At 46.9% G+C, this 19,342-nt stretch overlaps 1 pseudogene; it reads left to right on the top strand.

The window, feature by feature from the left end:
- Positions 1-1,077: 1,077 nt before the first annotated feature.
- LOC147119481 (uncharacterized) lies at positions 1,078-18,014 on the top strand (annotated as a pseudogene).
- The last annotated feature ends 1,328 nt before the right edge of the window (positions 18,015-19,342 follow it).

Raw genomic sequence — 19,342 nt, 5'->3', positions numbered from 1 at the left:
AATCAATAATCACTAACCCCAATTCTAACCAATAACCACTGGCCCCAATCACTAACCCCAATCCTAACCAATAACCACTAGCCCCAATCACTAACCCCAATCCTAACCAATAACCACTAGCCCCAACCACTAACCCCTAAGCCTACACCCTAACCCCAGCCCCTAACAAAGGATCATAGACAGGGATCAATGGAAGAGTTAAAGACCTGATAAAGGAAGTATTTGAAACAATTATCTCGATTAAAGAAATAGTGCAAGGTATGTTAGTAACAAGAGATTAAATCAACGAGACCATCAAGCTCAGAAATTACTATTACAAAGATCAGAACCTTTCAAAGGTTATCACATGCAGTACGTGTGGAGGAGTTTTACTAAATCGAATCCACAAAGGGTAATACAGATACAGATACAGATGATAACACATTTCAAAACTTATGCAAGATAGTTCTATAAAGCTATGGTTCAAAGGAATTGCAGCTGAGTGTACTCTTTTGTGCTAACAAATAAACTGTAACTTAACTTAAAACACTAAAGGAAACTTAATAAATTTAATTAACATTTAATTACCTGTGGTGATGATGCACTCCAGTCCCTGTGGTGTGAAGATGAGTATAAGTGAGACACTACAGTTCAGTCTATGACACCCACAAGTCATGTACTCAAACGGAGCAAGCTTGGGGTTTGATGTGATAGAAGGTGAACGAGATGAGAACGGAAATAATCTAGAGTAAGAAAAGGCCCAAAAATTAAACAATCGGTAACAGATCATTAATTATTCTTCTCTTATCATGGAGAAATCAAATATTTGACACACTGTGTGTTTGAAACAAAGCTAATTTATTCACTATTTACAGAATATTAATCTTCAGCGCAGGTTATTAAGATCAGCAGAAACATACCATAACTGCTGGAATGAACATGGTTCAGTCCTCAATGCAATCACAGTAAATCATGTTCTGGTCACTAATATGGTCTTTCCGGGGGCTTTTACCCAGCGTTCCCCGCGGTGGGGAATGTGCCGCACCCAGACCACAGGAGCCCAGTGCGCAGGCGCGGTAGGGGGAGGGCATATTGAGCATGCACAGTGCGGCATTAGAGACGGACAGGAACCGAAGCCGGGAACGCAATTTCGCAGCGGGTAAGAATCGAGGAGCGCAGAAGAATAATGGTAGGTGAGGCGGCTTTCTAAGCAACTGGGGTAGGCCTCAGTGCGGCAGCGGCGGGAACTCGAGCGGTGGTGAGTATAAAAGGTGAGCACGGGTATTCCTCAGAGCGGCAGCGGGAGCAGTCCGAGCGGTGGTGAGTATAAAAGATGAGCCTGAGCGCGGGTAGGCCTCAGAGCGGCGGCGGGAGCAGTCCGAGCGGTGGTGAGTATAAAAGGTGAGCCCGAGCGCGGGTAGGGCTCAGAGCGGCGGCGGGAGCAGTCCGAGCGGTGGTGAGTATAAAAGGTGAGCCGGAGCACGGGTAGGCCTCATCAATCTCCAATCTCAGAGGGAGAGAATTAAAAAGTAATCGAGGTGTGACGTCACCACAAAGCAGGTAAGTGATTGGTTGGGAGTATTTCTCTTTTTTAAAAATCTTTAACTCTGTGGTTTATAGTTGTTAAGATCTCTGTGGTGTAGCAGGACAGTTTGTAAACCAGGGCCCTTAAATATATCATTAAAAAATAATAAATTTAATTAATTACATAGAATGGCAGAGCAGGTGATGTGTTACTGCTGCAATATGTGGGAGCTGGTGGACACCATTGATGTTCAGTGATTACATTTGCAGTAAGTGTTGGCTGCTCGAGGAACTCCGGCTCCGTGTTGATGAGCTGGAGTCCGAGCTTCAAACACTGCGACACATCAGGGAGGGGGAGAGTTACCTGGACTCTGTGTTCCAGGAAGTAGTCACACCAATTAGATTAACTGATTCAGCTGTAGTCCGTGGTCAGGGTCAGGATGGTGTGACTAGAAGTGAGGCAGGTACGGGGATCCAGGAGGTAGTGTTGGAGGAGCCGCAGCCCTTGCTCTTGTCCAACAGATTCGAGGCTCTTACTCCCTGTGGGGACGGGAACAGGGACTGCAGGGAGGATGAGCAACCTGGCCACAGCACCGTGGAACGGGGGGCCATTGAAGTGGGGGGAGTAAAAAGAAATGTTGTAGGGGATAGTAATTTTAGGGGGATAGATAGGGTTCTTTGCAGCCGAGAGCGAGAGTCCCGGAGACTGTGTTGCCTGCCCGGTGCCAGGGTTAAGGACATCTCCTCTGGGCTGGAGAGAAACTTGGAGGGGGAGGATCCTGTTGTCGTGGTCCATGTTGGTACCAACGACATAGATAGGACAAGGAAAGAGGTTCTGTTGAGGGAGTATGAGCAGCTAGGGGCCAAATTAAAAAACAAAACCACTAGGGTTACCTGAGCCACGAGCAAATTTGGCTAGGGTAAATAAAATCAGTTAAATGCGTGGCTCAAAGACTGGTGTGGGAGACATGGGTTTTGCTTCTTGGGACACTGGCACCAGTACTGGGACAGGAGAGAGCTGTTCCGTTGGGACGGGCTTCACTTGGCCAGTGCTGGGACTAGAATCCTGGCAAATTGAATAACTAGGGCTGTAGAGAGGGCTTTAAACTATTTAGTGGGGGGGAGGTTTCAAGAGAGCAAAAAATAAAAATGTCAGCGGAGAAGGCAATAGAGCAAGGTAGCAGTGGGGGAATTAAAAACCAGAGCGTGTCAGGAAGGGACAGAATGTATAAAGATAAAGGTAAAGCAGTAAAGGGGGTAAAAGCAGGAATAAATTGTCACAAAACATATTTAAAAGTTCTTTATCTGAATGCACGCAGCATTCGTAACAAAATAGACGAGTTGACGGTACAAATGACTACACATGGGTATGATCTGGTGGCCATTACAGAAACATGGCTGCAAGGTGACCATGACTGGGAACTAAACATCCAGGGGTATTTGACAATTAGGAAGGACAGACAGGAAGGAAAGGGAGGTGGGGTGGCTATGTTAATAAAGGACTGAATCACTGCAATAGTGAGAAATGATATTGGGTCAAAGGATCAGGATAGTGAAACAGTTCGGGTGGAGATAAGGAATAATAAGGGTAAAAAGTCACTAGTGGGCATAGTCTCTAGGCCTCCTAACAGTTGCAACTCTGTTGGTCGGAGTATAAATCAGGAAATAGTTGGGGCTTGTAATAAGGGAACAGCTATAATCATGGGGGATTTTAACTTTCATATTGACTGGACAAATCAAATTGGGCAGGGCAGCCTTGAGGAAGAGTTCATAGAGTGCATTAGGGACGGGTTCCTTGAGCAGTATGTTACTGAACCAACCAGGGGGCAGGCAATCTTAGATCTGGTCTTGTGTAATGAGACAGGATTAATAAAAAATGTCCTAGTAAAGGATCCCCTTGGAATGAGTGACCAAACATGGTTGAATTCCAAATTCAGTTGGTGGGTGAGAGAGTTGGATCTCAAACCAGCGTACTAAGCTTAAACAAAAGAGACTATGAAGGTATGAGAGCAGAGTTGACTAAAGTGGACTGCGAAAATAGATTAAAGTGTAAGACGGTACATGAGCAGTGGTGTACATTCAAGGAGATATTTCACAACTTTCAAGAAAAATATATTCCACTGAGGAAAAAGGGGCGTAAAAGAAAAGACAGCCATCCATGGCTAAAGTAATAAAGGATAGTATCCGACTGAAAACAATGGCATATAAAGTAGCCAAATCTAGTGGGAGGATAGAAGATTGGGAAGCATTTAAAAGCCAGCAAAGAATAACTAAAAGATTAATTAAGAAAGGGAAGATAGATTATGGAAGTAAACTAGCAAAAAATATAAAAACAGATAGCAAGAGTTTCTACAGTTATATGAAAGAAAAAGGGTGGCTAAAGTGAATGTTGGTCCCTTGGAGGACGAGACCGGGAAATTAGTGGTGGGGAACATGGAGATGGCAAAAATGCTGAACAAATATTTTGTATCAGTCTTTACAGTAGAGGACACTAAAAATATCCCAACACTGGACAAACAGGGGGCTATAGGGGTGGGGGAGCTAAACACGATTAAAATCACTAAGGAGGTGGTACTCGGTAAGATAATGGGACTAAAGGCGGATAAATCCCCTGGACCTGATGGCTTGCATCCTAGGGTCTTGAGAGAAGTAGCGCTAGGGATTGTGGATGCATTAGTGTTAATTTTCCAAAACTCCCTGGATTCAGGAAAGGTCCCAGCAGATTGGAAAACTGCTAATGTAATGCCCTTATTTAAAAAGGGAAGCAGACAAAAGGCTGGAAACTATAGACCAGTTAGCCTAACATCTGTGGTTGGTAAAATGTTGGAGTCCATTATTAAGGAAGCAGTAACAGGGCATTTGGATAAGCATAATTTAATCGGACAGAGTCAGCATGGTTTTATGAAGGGGAAGTCATGTTTGACAAATTCTTTGAGGACGTAACAAACAGGGTGGATAAAGGGGAACCAGTGGATGTGGTGTATTTGGACTTCCAAAAGGCATTTGACAAGGTGCCACACAAGATTATTGCACAAAATAAAAAATCACGGGATTGGGGGTAATATACTGGCATGGGCGGAAGATTGGCTATCTAACAGAGTTGGGATAAATGGTTCATTCTCGGGTTGGCAATCAGTGACTAGTGGTGTTCCGCAGGGGTCAGTGCTGGGACCCCAACTCTTTACAATCTATATTAACGATTTGGAGGAAGGGACCAAGTGCAACGTATCCAAGTTTGCCGACGATACAAAGATGGGAGGGAAAGCAGTGAGTGAGGAGGACATAAAAAACCTGCAAAAGGACATAGACAGGCTAAGTGAGTGGGCAGAAATTTGGCAGATGGAATATAATGTTGGAAAGTGTGAGGTTATCAAATCAAAATCAAATCAAATCAACTTTTATTGTCATTGTTAGTGCACAAGTGCAGTACAACGAAATGTAGGCTTGCGGCTCCCGAGAGTGTACAATTTGGATTAGGACACTTAAACATTTCAACATACATTTGTACATATATATTAGCATAAATATGACCATAATAAAGTGCATCGGCAGATGTGCAGGCTTTAGTGTTTATTTGTGGAGTTCAGTAGGATGACAGCCCTGGGAAAGAAGCTGTTCCTAAATCTGGTCGTACGGGTGCGAATGCATCTGTAGCGTCTTCCAGATGGTAGGAGGGTGAACAGACTGTGGCTGGGGTGGGTAGGGTCTTTGATGATGGACCGTGCCCTCCGTAGGCAGCGTTTCTGATATATATGTTCTATGGTCGGTAGCCGGGTGCCGGCAATGCGTTGGGCAGTTTTGGCTACCCGCTGCAGGGCTTTCCGGTCATGGGAGCTACAGCTGCCGTACCATACCGTGATACAGTTTGTCAGGATGCTCTCTATAGTGCAGCGGTAGAAGTTAGAGAGGATCGGGGGTGACAGATTACATCCCTTCAGCCTCCTCAAGAAATATAGGCGCTGCTGGGCCTTCTTCACCAGAGAGGAGGTGTTGAGGGACCAGGAGAGGTCTTCCATGATGTGGACTCCGAGGAACTTAAAGCTGGCCACCCTTTCCACCTCCGCCCCATTGATGTGGATGGGGGTGTGACTTCCGCCTTTGGACTTCCTGAAGTCCACGATTATTTCCTTTGTTTTCTTGGTGTTAAGGGCCAGGTTGTTGTCGGCGCACCACTTCACGAGATGCTGGACCTCCTCCCTGTAGGCTGACTCATCGTTGTTGGTGATCTGGCCTACTACCGTGGTGTCATCTGCAAACTTGATGATGGTGTTGGAACCATTAACAGCCACACAGTCGTGGGTGAAGAGGGAGTAGAGGAGGGGGCTCAGCACACATCCTTGTGGGGCCCCCGTGTTCAGGGTCGGGGGGGGAGGTGTGGTTACCTAATTTGACAGACTGGGGTCTGTTTGTTAGGAAGTCCAGGGTCCAGTTGCAGAGGGAAGTGTTCAGGCCAAGAGTTTGGAGTTTGGTGGCCAGCTTGTTGGGGACGATAGTGTTGAATGCTGAGCTGTAGTCTATAAACAACATTCTGATGTAGGTCTCCTTACCATCTAGGTGATTCAGTGCCGAGTGTAGAGCAGTTGTGATTACATCCTCCGTTGATCTGTTTGCCCGATAGGCAAACTGGTGTTGGTCAAGGGAGGCAGGAACACTGGCTTTGATGTGGGCTAAGACCAGTCTCTCGAAACACTTCATTATGATGGGTGTGAGTGCGACAGGTCGATAGTCGTTCAGACACGTCACAGCCACTTGATTAGGCACAGGAATGATGGTGGCGGTCTTGAAGCATGTAGGGACTACTGCCTGGGCCAATGACAGGTTGAAGATGGCGGTGAAGACATCAGCCAGCTGATCAGCACATTCCTTGAGTACCTGTCCAGGGATGCTATCCGGTCCAGTAGCCTTTCGTGTGTTCACTCTGCGTAGAGCACCCCTTACGTCAGAGGTCGACAGAGTGAGCACCTGGTCTTCCGGGGGTGGCAAGGCTTTGGTAGCCGGCTCCTTGTTGTCCCTGTCGAAGCGAGCGTAGAAGTTGTTAAGCTCCTCCGGAAGGGAGGCGTCGCTGACCGGGGGACTGGTGTTTTTGCCCTTGTAGTCAGTGATGGACTGGATGCCTTGCCACATGCGCCGGGGGTCCGAGTTGTTGCGGAAGTGATCCTCTATCCACAGTGTCTGTTTCCATTTGGCAGTCCTGATACCCTTTTTTAGGTTGGTCCTAGCTGCTCTGTAAGCCGCCGCGTCGCCAGATTTAAATGCTGCATCGCGTGCTTTCAACAGTGAGCGGACCTCTCCGTTCATCCAGGGTTTCTGGTTGGGGTATGACCTGATATTTTTGTGGGTCGTGACGACCTCGACGCAGCTGTTGATGTAGAATAGCACTGTGGATGCGTATTCCTCGATGTCATTGTGGGCAAACATGCCCCAATCAGTGCGTTCGAAGCAATCCTGAAGCTCCGATACTGCCCCCTCTGGCCATACTTTCACTGCTCTCATTGATGTTCTCTCTCTTTTGATGAGCGGTTTGTATGCCGGGGCCAGAAACAGGGAGAGGTGGTCAGACTTCCCAAGGTGGGGGCAGGGAATGGCCTTGTAAGCGTCTACAATGCTCGTGTAGACTTGATCCAGTGTGTTCTCCCCTCTTGTGGGGCAGGAGACATTCTGGTGGAATTTCGGTAGTACAGTTTTTAGGTTTGTGTGATTGAAGTCCCCCGCGACGATAAAAGCTCCGTCTGGGCGCGCAGTTTGTTGTTCGCTGATGGCCCTGTAGAGCACTTTGGCTGAAAAAATCAAAGAGCAAGTTATTATCGAAATGGAAAGAAACTGCAAAGTGCTACAGTACAAAGGGATCTGGGGGTCCTGGTGCATGAAACACAGAAGGTTAGTATGCAGGTACAGCAGGTGATCAGGAAGGCCAATGGAGTCTTGGCTTTTATTGCAAGGGGGATGGAGTATAAAAGCAGGGAAGTCTTGCTTCAGTTACACAGGGTACTGGTGAGGCCACACCTGGAACACTGCATACCGTTTTGGTTTCCATATTTAAGAAAAGATATACTTGCTCTCGAGGCAGTTCAGAGAAGGTTCACTCAGTTGATTCCGGAGATGAGGGGGTTGACATATGAGGAAAGGTTGAGTAGGTTGGGCCTCTACTCATTGGAATTCAGAAGAATGAGAGGCGATCTTACCTATGGGAACCTAGGTAGTGGAAAAGAGGGAAGTCATATGAAGTCAGAAATAGATGGTAGAAAGGTGAGAAGCAATAAGCAAAGGAGAGAAACACAAAGGGCCAAACTAATTCATAATGAGAGTGTGAAAAAAGCAAGCCTGAAGGCTTTGTATCTTAATGCTAGAAGCATTAGGAACAAGGTGAATGAATTAGTTGTGGAAATAGAGGTAAACAAGTATGATTTGATTGGGATTACAGAAACGTGGCTGCAGGGTGGGCAAGGCTGGGAACTTAACATCCAGGGATATACAATATTTAGGAATGATCGGCAAAAAGGTAGGGGAGGTGGGGTAGCATTGCTGGTAAAGGAGGGGATTAATGCAATGGAAAGGAAGGATATTAACTCGGATGAAACGGAATCTGTATGGGTAGAAATGAGAAATAGCAAGGGGAGGAAAACGTTAGTGGGTGTGATATATAGGCCTCCAAATAGTAATATGGAGGTGAGGGAAGGCATAAAAAGGGAAATTAGAGAAGCGTGCGATAAGAGCACAGCTGTCATCATGGGTGACTTTAATTTACATATTGATTGGACTACCCAAATTAGTAAAAATTCTGAGGAGGAGGAATTCCTGGAATGTTTTCGGGACGGTTATCTGGACCAATATGTCGAGGAGCCGACTCGAGATCAGGCCATTTTAGACTGGGTATTGTGCAATGAGAAGGGACTTATCAGCAATCTTCTTGTACGAGGCCCCTTGGGTCAGAGCGATCATAATATGATCGAGCTCTCAGTCGAGATGGAGAGTGAGGAAATTGAATCAGAGACTAAGGTCCAGAACTTAAATAAAGGGAATTACGAGGGTATGAGACGGGAATTGGGTAAGATTGATTGGGTGGTGTTTCTGGGGGGATTGACAGTGGATAGACAATGGCAAGCATTCAAAGATAGAATGGAAGAATTCCAGAACATGTTTATACCGGTTTGGCATAAAAATAAACCTAAAAAGGTGACTCAACCGTGGATAACGAGGGAAATTAGGGACAGCATAAAATAAAAAAAAAGGGCATATCAACTGGCAAAAAAAGCACCAGACCGGAAGATTGGGGGCAGTACAGGATACAGCAAAGAGGACAAAGGGATTAATCAGGAAGGGGAAAATAGAATACGAAAGTAAACTTGCAGCAAACATAAAGACAGACTGCAAAAGCTTTTATCGGTATATCAGGAGGAAAAGACTGGTAAAATCCCAAGTCGGTCCCTTGCAGTCCGATTCGGGAGAATATATAATGGAGAATAAGGAAATGGCAGACCAATTAAACTCATACTTTGGTTCTGTATTCACAAAGGAGGACACAAATAACCTCCCAGGAATATCGGCAAACATAGGGACTAATGAGAGGGAGGAGCTGACAGAAATTAATATCTCTAGGGATATGGTGTTGGGTAAGTTGAGGGGACTGAAGGCCGACAAATCCCCGGGGCCTGATAAACTACATCCTAGGGTACTTAAGGAGGTGGCCCTGGAGATAGCAGATGCTCTAAGGATCATCTTCCGGAACTCCATTGACTCGGGAACAGTACCCGTGGATTGGAGGGTAGCTAATGTTACCCCACTATTTAAAAAGGGGGGTAGAGAGAAAGCAGGGAATTATAGACCAGTAAGCCTTACATCGGTTGTGGGCAAAATGCTAGAGTCCATTATTAAGGATAAAATAGCGGAGCACTTGACAAATGGGGAAAGGATCGGACAGAGTCAACATGGATTTACAAAGGGTAAATCGTGTTTGACTAATCTGCTGGAATTTTTTGAGGAAGTAACTGGTAAAATAGATGGGGGAGAGCCAGTGGATGTGGTGTACCTTGACTTCCAGAAAGCCTTCGATAAGGTTCCACACAAAAGATTATCATGCAAAATTAAGGCTCATGGGATTGGGGGCAAAGTATTAACGTGGATAGAGAACTGGCTGGCGGATAGAAAACAGAGAGTTGGAATAAACGGCTCGTTTTCAGAGTGGCAGGCAGTGACCAGCGGGGTGCCGCAAGGATCTGTCCTGGGACCCCAGCTGTTCACAATATATATAAATGATCTGGATCAGGGAATTGGATGCAATATTTCCAAATTCGCTGACGACACTAAACTAGGAGGAGGGGTGGGCTCTGATGAGGATGTCAGGAGGCTACAGTGCGATTTGGACAGGTTGGGGGAATGGGCGGATACGTGGCAGATGCACTATAATGTGGATAAATGCGAGGTTATCCACTTTGGGGGTAAAAACAGGAGGGTAGACTATTATCTAAATGGCAATAGATTGGGAGATGGGGAAGTGCAGAGGGACCTGGGTGTTCTTGTGCACCAGTCACTGAAGGAGAGCATGCAGGTGCAACAGGCGATTAAGAAGGCAAATGGTATGTTGGCCTTCATATCAAGGGGGTTCGAGTATAGGAATAGGGATACCTTACTACAGCTGTACAAGGTGCTGGTGAGACCGCATCTGGAGTATTGTGTACAGTTTTGGTCGCCCCATCTGCGGAAGGATGTTCTTGCCATGGAAAGAGTGCAACGGCGATTCACCAGGCTGATACCTGGAATGGCGGGAATGACCTACGAAGAGAGATTAAATAGTTTGGGCTTGTACTCACTGGAGTTTAGAAGATTGAGAGGGGATCTCATCGAAACATATAAAATTATGGCAGGCCTGGACAGGCTGAATTCAGAGAGAATGTTTCCAATGGCCGGGGAGCACAGAACCAGGGGCCACAGTCTAAAAATAGCGGGCAAATCATTTAAAACAGAGATGAGGAAGAATTTCTTCACTCAAAGAGTGGTGAGCCTGTGGAATTCCCTGCCACAGAGGGCTGTGAAGGCTAATTCAATAAATATTTTCAAGAGAGAATTGGATATATTTCTGAAGGCTAAGGGGATTAAGGGTTACGGAGAAAAGGCGGGGACGGGGTACTGAACTGGTAAGATCAGCTATGATCTCAGACGAAGATCAGCCATGATCTCATTGAATGGCGGAGCAGGCTCGAAGGGCCGAATGGCCTACTCCTGTTCCTATCTCTATGTTTCTATGTTTCTATGAAACATATAGGGCCAGAAATTCCAAGCCAGAAGCATGAGTACGGTCGGCTTACTCACGCTTCTGGCCGTTGGAAATGCCGGCGTTCAGCATGAACAGCGCATGCGGGGAACACCGGCATTTCCAGACCTCGAGCGCGTGCGACTGCACAGGCAGCGCTTGCGCAGTGAACTTCGTGGATTTCGTTCATGAAATCCGTGAGGTTAAGTCCTTAGAAGTTACAATGAAAAAAAGCAAGTGTAAAGTGGTTCATTGGCTGCGGAGGAAGATATATTTTATCGTGGAGCTTTTGAAATGGAATATTTTTGTTAGGGAAAGGGAGGGAAGTTATTTTAAGAAATTTTAAGCAAGTTTTAAAGTTAAAATTTTTTTTTTTTTAAAGGGTTTTCAGAACGGTAGGTAGAAGGAGCAATTGTGGCTGTGTGAATGGAATGTGAGAATGAGTTATGTATGTATGTCCACATATATTCCTTTACGTATATGTATGTATGTTTTATATTCCTTTACTATGAATGTATGTTTTTAATTATGATTTTCCAATAAGTTACTTTCTCTGAAAGTCATAATTAAATAATACATTCATACACATAAGTAAAGGAATATATACATAACACGCAAAGGAATATATACAGACATACATACTGTCAGAAGCTCCACGATAAGAAATATCTTCCTCCGCAGCCTCTGTAGCAACTGTACCCATGCTTTTTTCATGTGTAAGTTGTAATGACTGGACCTCACTGAAAGCATTAATGAAAGCGGCGAATTATACTGCGCACGCGCTGCATGTGCAGTCGCACGCGTTCTGCCTCTGAACCCCTTCGTTCAGAGGACAGGAAATGCCGGTTTTCCCCACATGCACTGTGCATGCTGAAAACTGGCATTTCATCCGGCCAGATGCGTAAGTACCCCGACCGTACTAGCGCATTTGGAAGGGAATTATTGGGCCAACATTTTACATGTCAATAAAATAAAAAATTTAACACTTGCACGACTTGCCCCCTCGCATCTGCGACTGAGGGTCCAAGGAGGTGCATTGCGCAAGAGGTCATCATCGTACGTATCCTCACACTGTTCCCTTTGGGGAACTGTATGAAGTGGTGGAAGGATTTATGGCCGTGATTAACGCTCATTCCGTGGCCGTAACCATCTTTGAACCAGCCATTAGGGTGGTTAGTCCTATGGCGGGAGGGTTTTACGGGCTCCCACAACCCATCTGAGGGGGGGGGGCCACCAACACCCACGGACGCAAGTATCCCGCTGGATGTCCACCCAGAATTTAAAGTTGGAGCTCCGACTCCACTTGCCGGGACTGTCTGGAGTGGGGTTCAAAACCCTACTCCTTCTGGCCCAGCGGTGGGGATGCTTACTGCTACGCAAAAGGCCCACTCCGCACAAAAGGTGACACCCATACGTTTCCTGCGCCTTTTCCCTCCCCGTGACTGGAGCCCTATGCTGCCATTTCACGTTGCTAATCGGATTGGGCGTTTGTCATAGCGGTAGGATCCCCGCCGCTGGGCCAGATCAGGGTAGGGTTTCGAACCCCGCTCCAGACAGTCCCGGCAAGTGGAGTCGGAGCTCCGGCTCTAAATTCTGGGTTGACATCCAGTGGGATATTTGCGTCCGTGGGTGTGGGTGGCCCCCCGTCCTTGTATAGCTTGTGGGAGCCTGTAAAACCCTCCCGCCATAGGACTAACCGCCCTAATGGCTGGTTCAAAGATGGTTACGGTCACGGAATGAGCGTTAATCACGGCCATAAATCCTTCCACCACTTCATACAGTTCCCCAAAGGGAACAGTGTGAAGACACGTATGACGACGACATTGCTAAATAAATAAATGGAATTAAAAAAATTCTTTTAGGGCTTTTAAAAGTCTTTAAATTGCTTTAAATCTCTTTAAAACTACTTCAGATTACTCAAAATAATGTAAACATTTAAAAAAGTTTATAAAAGTTACCAAAATCTTCAAAAAACTTCCAAAAACCTATTTAAACTGCTGCTTTGCATGTAAAAAAGCAAAGCAGCTTGACAGAAACATTGGGGGCGTGTCCAGTGAAACTGAGACCTCAAGGGGCGTGTCTCACTTACACTGCACGCTCCTGGGTCCGCGCTGGCTGCACTCCTGGGCGGCGTGACGTCATACGCTGCCCGGGAATGTGCTTTCTATTTCTCCAAGTTCAGGCGTCCCAGAAGCTGATCGGCAGGAGCGCGGGGTAAGTGCAAATACGGGGCTTGCACGCGCTGCAAGCCCCGTTCTGGAATTTCTGGCCCATAAGATTGTGAAGGGGCTTGATCGGGTGGATGCGGTGAGGATGTTTCCACTGACAGGTGAGACTAGAACTAGGGGGCATAATCTTAAAATAAGGGGCTGCCCTTTCAAAACTGAGATGAGGAGAAACTTCTTCACTCAGAGGGTAGTAAATCTATGGAATTTGCTACCTCAGAGAGCTGTGGAAGCTGCAACATTAAATAAATTTAAAACGGAGATAGACAGTTTCCTAGCTGATAAGGGAATTGAGGGTTACGGGGAGCGGGCAGGGAAGTGGACGTGAGTCTAGGTTCGGATCAGCCACGATCCTATTGAATGGCGGAGCAGGCCCGAGGGGCCGTATGGACTACTCCTGCCCCTACTTAAGATCTTATCATTGTAAAGGAGGGTGGAACGTTCTAGTGCGATGCCATTTTTATTCATTATGTAACAGTGCATGCGGGGCCATCTTAGTACAGGAACATAGTGGGTGAGGCTTCAGTGTCTGCTTCCATCCGGGTCCGAGTGCCCGGGAGAGCCAATCAATGTCTGTTATTTTATCCTCACTCTCCACACAGGGCATTTCTCACCATCTCTCCTGAAGGCGTTGGTAAGTGGTAAGCTTAGAGTTTACATGCCATAGAATTGTAAAAGAGCTCCAGAAGGTTTCGGGTTCAAAGCCCACTCTAGAGACTTGAGCACAAAAATCTATACTGACTCTCTGAGGGAGTGCTGCACTGTCAGCGGTCCTGTTTTATCAGATGCGACATTAAACCGAGGCCCTGTCTGCCCTCTCAGGTGGGCGTAAAAGATCCCAGGACATTATTTCAAAGAAGAGCAGGGGAGTTATCCCCGGTGTCTTGGCCAATATTTATCCCTCAATCAACGTCATTAAAAAAAACCAGATTATCTGGTCATTATCACATTGCTGTTTGCAGGAGCTTGCTGTGCGCAAATTGGCTGTCGCCTGCCCTAAACTGAACAGTGACTACACTTCAAAAAGTACTTCATTGGCTATAAATCGCTTTGGGACGTCCAAGGTTGTGAAAGGCGCCATAGAAATGCAAATCTTTCATTCATTCAGAGCTGCGCCCCCATGTACAGTCCCAGGATTAGAATCCCCATGTACAGTCCCAGGGTTAGAATCCCCATGTACAGTCCCAGGGTTAGAATCCCCATGTACAGTCCCAGTGTTAGAATCCCCATGTACAGTCCCAGGGTTAGAATCCCCATGTACAGTCCCAGGGTTCGAATCCCCATGTACAGTCCCAGGGTTCGAATCCCCATGTACAGTCCCAGGGTTAGAATCCCCATGTACAGTCCCGGGGTCGGAAACCCCATGTACAGTCCCAGGTTTAGAATCCCCATGTACAGTCCCAGGGTTAGAATCCCCATGTACTGTCCCAGGGTTAGAATCCCCATGTACAGTCCCAGGGTTAGAATTCCCATGTACAGTCCCAGGGTTAGAATCCCCATGTACAGTCCCAGGGTTGGAATCTCCACATACTGTCCCAGGGTTAGAATCCCTATGTACAGTCCCAGGGTTAGAATCCCCATGTACAGTCCCAGGGTTGGAATCCCCATGTACTGTCCCAGGGTTAGAATCCCCATGTACAGTCCCAGGGTTAGAATCCCAATGTACAGTCCCAGGGTTGGAATCCCCATGTACAGTCCCAGGGTTAGAATCCCCATGTACATTCCCAGGGTCAGAATCCCCATGTACAGTCCCAGGGTTGGAATCCCCATGTACAGTCCCAGGGTTAGAATCCCCATGTACTGTCCCAGGGTTTGAATCCCCATGTACAGTCCCAGGGTTAGAATCCCCATGTACAGTCCCAGGGTTAGAATCCCCATGTACAGTCCCAGGGTTAGAATCCCCATGTACTGTCCCAGGGTTAGAATCCCCATGTACAGTCCCAGGGTTAGAATCCCCGTGTACTGTCCCAGGGTTAGAATCCCCATGTACAGTCCCAGGGTTAGAATCCCCATGTACAGTCACAGGGTTAGAATCCCCATGTACAGTCCCAGGGTTAGAATCCCCATGTACAGTCCCAGGGTTAGAATCCCCATGTACAGTCCCAGGGTTAGAATCCCCATGTACAGTCCCAGGGTTAGAATCCCCATGTACTGTCCCAGGGTTAGAATCCCCATGTACAGTCCCAGGGTTAGAATCCCCGTGTACTGTCCCAGGGTTAGAATCCCCATGTACAGTCCCAGGGTTAGAATCCCCATGTACAGTCACAGGGTTAGAATCCCCATGTACAGTCCCAGGGTTAGAATCCCCATGTACAGTCCCGGGGCCGGAATCCCCATGTGCAGTCCCGGGGCCAGAATCCCTGTGTACAGTCCCAGGGTCAGAATCCCCGCGTACAGTTCCAGGGTCAGAATCCCCGCGTACAGTCCCAGGGTCAGAATCCCCGTGTACAGTCCCAGGGTCGGAATCCCCGTGTACAGTCCCAGGGCCGGAATCCCCGTGTGCAGTCCCGGGGCCGGAATCCCCGTGTGCAGTCCCAGTGTCGGAATCCCCGTGTGCAGTCCCAGGGCCGGAATCCCCGTGTGCAGTCCCGGGGCCGGAATCCCCGTGTGCAGTCCCGGGGCTGGAATCCGGCACCCGGAAGTGGAATTTCAGCCTCAGTATTACAAGTTTCATCGGTTACAGGCTGGAGAGAGGAATAATTCAAACTGACAGAGCTGTGTGATTGTTTCAGTCTGTATATCACGAGCCCTTTTCAATTTGAGCGGTCAGGTATTTAAATTCCCGGTTATCTAATCCTGGATATAGGGAGAGCTGTGTTTAAATCAAAGAGTCTCCTTGGAGATTCTAAGTGAAGGACCTGGTCAGCTTGAAACAGCTGAAAAATCGGTTTAAAATGTTCAATTAGCAGTTTTTGACCAAGATCGACTTCCACAAGGCTGGGGAATTCTAGAATAAGGAAGGAACCGGTCAGGATTTGAAAGGACTTTTCAAAGGATTCGAGGGACTCTTACATTTGGGATCTTTCTTTATTGTGTCCACTCGTGGAGTTAGATAACAGACTTCCTCCTGTGAATGTAGTGCTGGACTAGTGGGCTGTGATGTGTTTACTTGTTCATCTTTTGTTAAATACATTTGGTGAGGGAATTTAAATTTAAAACCAGGTTTGCAGGCATGATGCTCTATTCACACGTTAAAAGTGAGAGAGATGCTATGGGACACACAGTAAGTCCAGTAGCTGAAAATGATTAACAGCCTGGGTTTTGTGTTTAGTGATCACCATGTACAGCCCCAGGGTTAGAATCCCCACGTGTGAAGGAACGTTGTACAGAAACTAGAATTGTCTGTTCTGAATTTCTATCCTATACTTAGTGATGATTTTTGTAAACTTCTTTTACAGGGTATCGGAAGGGGAGGATTTGCAGACGTGAAACTCAAACCAAACATCACATCAAGATTTGACAGTCACTCAATTCATCAGGACCCGAATATCATCGGCCTTTGAATGTGGAAGGAGAAATGTTTGCCTGTTCTGTCCATGGGAAAAGATTTCAAACATCAGTGTGACTGGAAAAGCACTGAGACACACACACCCGAGTGAGAGTGTTCCAGTGCACTGACTGCGGAAAGAGCTTTAACCAGTTACACAGCCTGAAAAAACATTGCACCATTCACAGTGGAGAGAAACCATACATGTGTTGTGTGTGTGGACGAGGCTTCAACTGATCGTCCAACCTGGAGAGACACAAGGACACCCGTACCATGGAGAAACCGTGGAAATGTGGGGACTGTGGGAAGGGATTCATTTCCCCGTCCAAGCTGGAAATTCATCAACGCAATCACACTGGGGTGAGGCCGTTCACCTGCTCAGAGTGTGGGAAGGGATTCACTTGTTCATCCAGCCTGCTGAAATACCAGCAAGTTCACACTGACGAGAGACCTTTTAAATGCTCCGACTGTGCGAACTGCTTTAAAAGCTCTGCGGGACTAATTCAACACCAGCGAATTCACACTGACGATAAACCATTCAGTTGCTCTCACTGTGGGAAGAGGTTCAGACTGTCATCTGACTTCATTGTACACCAGCGCACTCACACTGGGGAGAGGCCGTTCACCTGCTCCATGTGTGGGAAGGGATTCGCTCAGTCATCCACCCTGCTGATACACCAGCGAGTTCACACTGGGGAGAGGCGGTTCACCTGCTCTGTGTGTGGGAAGGGATTCACTCAATCATCCAACTTTGTGACACACCAGCGAGTTCACGCTGGGGAGAGGCCGTTCACCTGCTCTGTGTGTGGGAAGGGATTCACTAAATCATCCAACCTTGTGACACACCAGCGAGTTCACGCTGGGGAGAGGCCGTTCACCTGCTCTGTGTGTGGGAAGGGATTCACTCAATCATCCAACCTTGTGACACACCAGCAAGTTCACACTGGGGAGAGGCCAGTGATTTGCTCTGTGTGTGGGAAGGGATTCTCCAGTTCATCCTACCTGCTGACACACCAGCAAGTTCACACTGGGGAGAGGCCGTTTACTTGCTCCGTGTGTGGGAAGGGATTCACTCAATCGTCCCACCTGCTGAGACACCAGCGAGTTCGCACTGGGGAGAGGCCGTTCACCTGCTCTGTGTGTGGGAAGGGATTCACTTGTTCATCCACCCTGCTGCAACACCAGCGAGTTCACACTGGGGAGAGGCCGTTTAGCTGCTGCGTGTGTGGGAAGGGATTCGCTCTGTCATCTCAGATGCGGAGACACCAGTCTGTTCACACTGGGGAGAGACCATTCACCTGCTCCGTGTGTGGGAAGGGATTCACTCTGTCATTCAACCTGCTGAGACACCAGCGAGGTCACAAGTGACTGCAGAAGTTACAGTCTGATGTTATTGCGGCTATTAATCACATCCAGGACTGAAATCATCCTGACCGTTGAGGTTTATTTCTGCTGATGTTAATAAACTCCAGCCCAGTTATAGGGTTATTAATATTCTGGATATATAGCTGATTGACTTGTTGGGGCTGTAGTGTCCCTTTAAGAACCGCTGTCTGTGATCTTTCCCCTTAATTTAGGACTTTAATAAGAAATTATTTGACAATTATGAATTTTATTTTAACCCTAAATTGATCTTTGGTACAAAATCTACAATTTATTGTCTGAAAAGTTCCACTGATTAACATTTCCAATTAAAAACTGCTGATTAATCCTCGCTGACAATTCTTACTGACTTGCACATTACACGCAGTGGCATCTCCATTATCCACCAGAAACAAGGGGAGTGGGAACTGTTGGAACATAAGAACATAAGAAATAGGAGCAGGAGTAGGCCAATCGGCCCCTCGAGCCTGCCTCACCATTCAATAAGATCATGGCTGATCTGATCCTAACCTCAAATCTTTTTTCACTCTCCATCCACCCGAACCCATGTGATCTCCCGGGAGAGGCGAAAAACCAGATAAAAGACCCAATGGCCAATTTGGGAGAAAAAAATCTGGGAAATTCCTCTCCGACCCATCTAGGCAATCGAAATTCTTCCAGGAGATCACTCTGTCCCTATATTTTCTACAGTACTTACCTTCTATAAAGGTGATCTCCACCCCAGCCAGGAACAGGAATAAAACCATCTCCTGAAATCTAACACAGAATTAGAACACAGTAGGAGCAGAACCAGGCTACACGGCCCCTGGGCCCACTCCACTACTCACAGGGCCATGACCATTCCGATCCTAGACTCATGTCCAATTTCCTGCCCGCTCCCCGTAACCCTTAATTCCCTTTACTTCTAGGAAACTATCTATTTCTGTTTTGAATTTATTTAATGATGTAGCTTCCACAGCTTTCTGGGGCAGCAAATTCCACAAACCTACCACCCTCTGAGTGAAGAAGTTTCTCCTCATCTCAGTTTTGAAAGAGCAGCCCCTTATTCTAAGATTATGCCCCCTAGTTCTAGTTTCACCCATCATTGGGAACATCCTCACCGCATCCACCCGATCAAGCCCCTTCACAATCTTATATGTTTCAATAAGATCGCCTCTCATTCTTCTGAACTCCAATGAGTAGAGTCCCAATCTACTCAACCTCTCCTCATATGTCCATCCCCTCATCCCCGGGATTAACCGAGTGAACCTTCTTTGTACTGACTCGAGAGCAAGTATGTCTTTTCTTAAGTATGGACACCAAAACTGTATGCAGTATTCCAGGTGCGGTCTCACCAATACCTTGTACAACTGCAGCAATACCTCCCTGTTTTTATATTCCATCCCCCTAGCAATAAAAGCCAACATTCCATTGGCCTTCTTGATCACTTGCTGCACCTGCATACTAACTTTTTGAGTTTCGTGCACCAGGACCCCCAGATCCCTTTGTACTACAGTA

Source organism: Somniosus microcephalus, chromosome 4 (genome assembly GCF_052327205.1).
Source record: "Somniosus microcephalus isolate GS21.2 chromosome 4, FLI_Smic_1.0, whole genome shotgun sequence".
In the NCBI taxonomy this organism is placed as follows: domain Eukaryota; kingdom Metazoa; phylum Chordata; class Chondrichthyes; order Squaliformes; family Somniosidae; genus Somniosus; species Somniosus microcephalus.
Note: the sequence above shows the minus strand (reverse complement) of the source record. Positions and strands in the feature narration are given on the sequence as shown.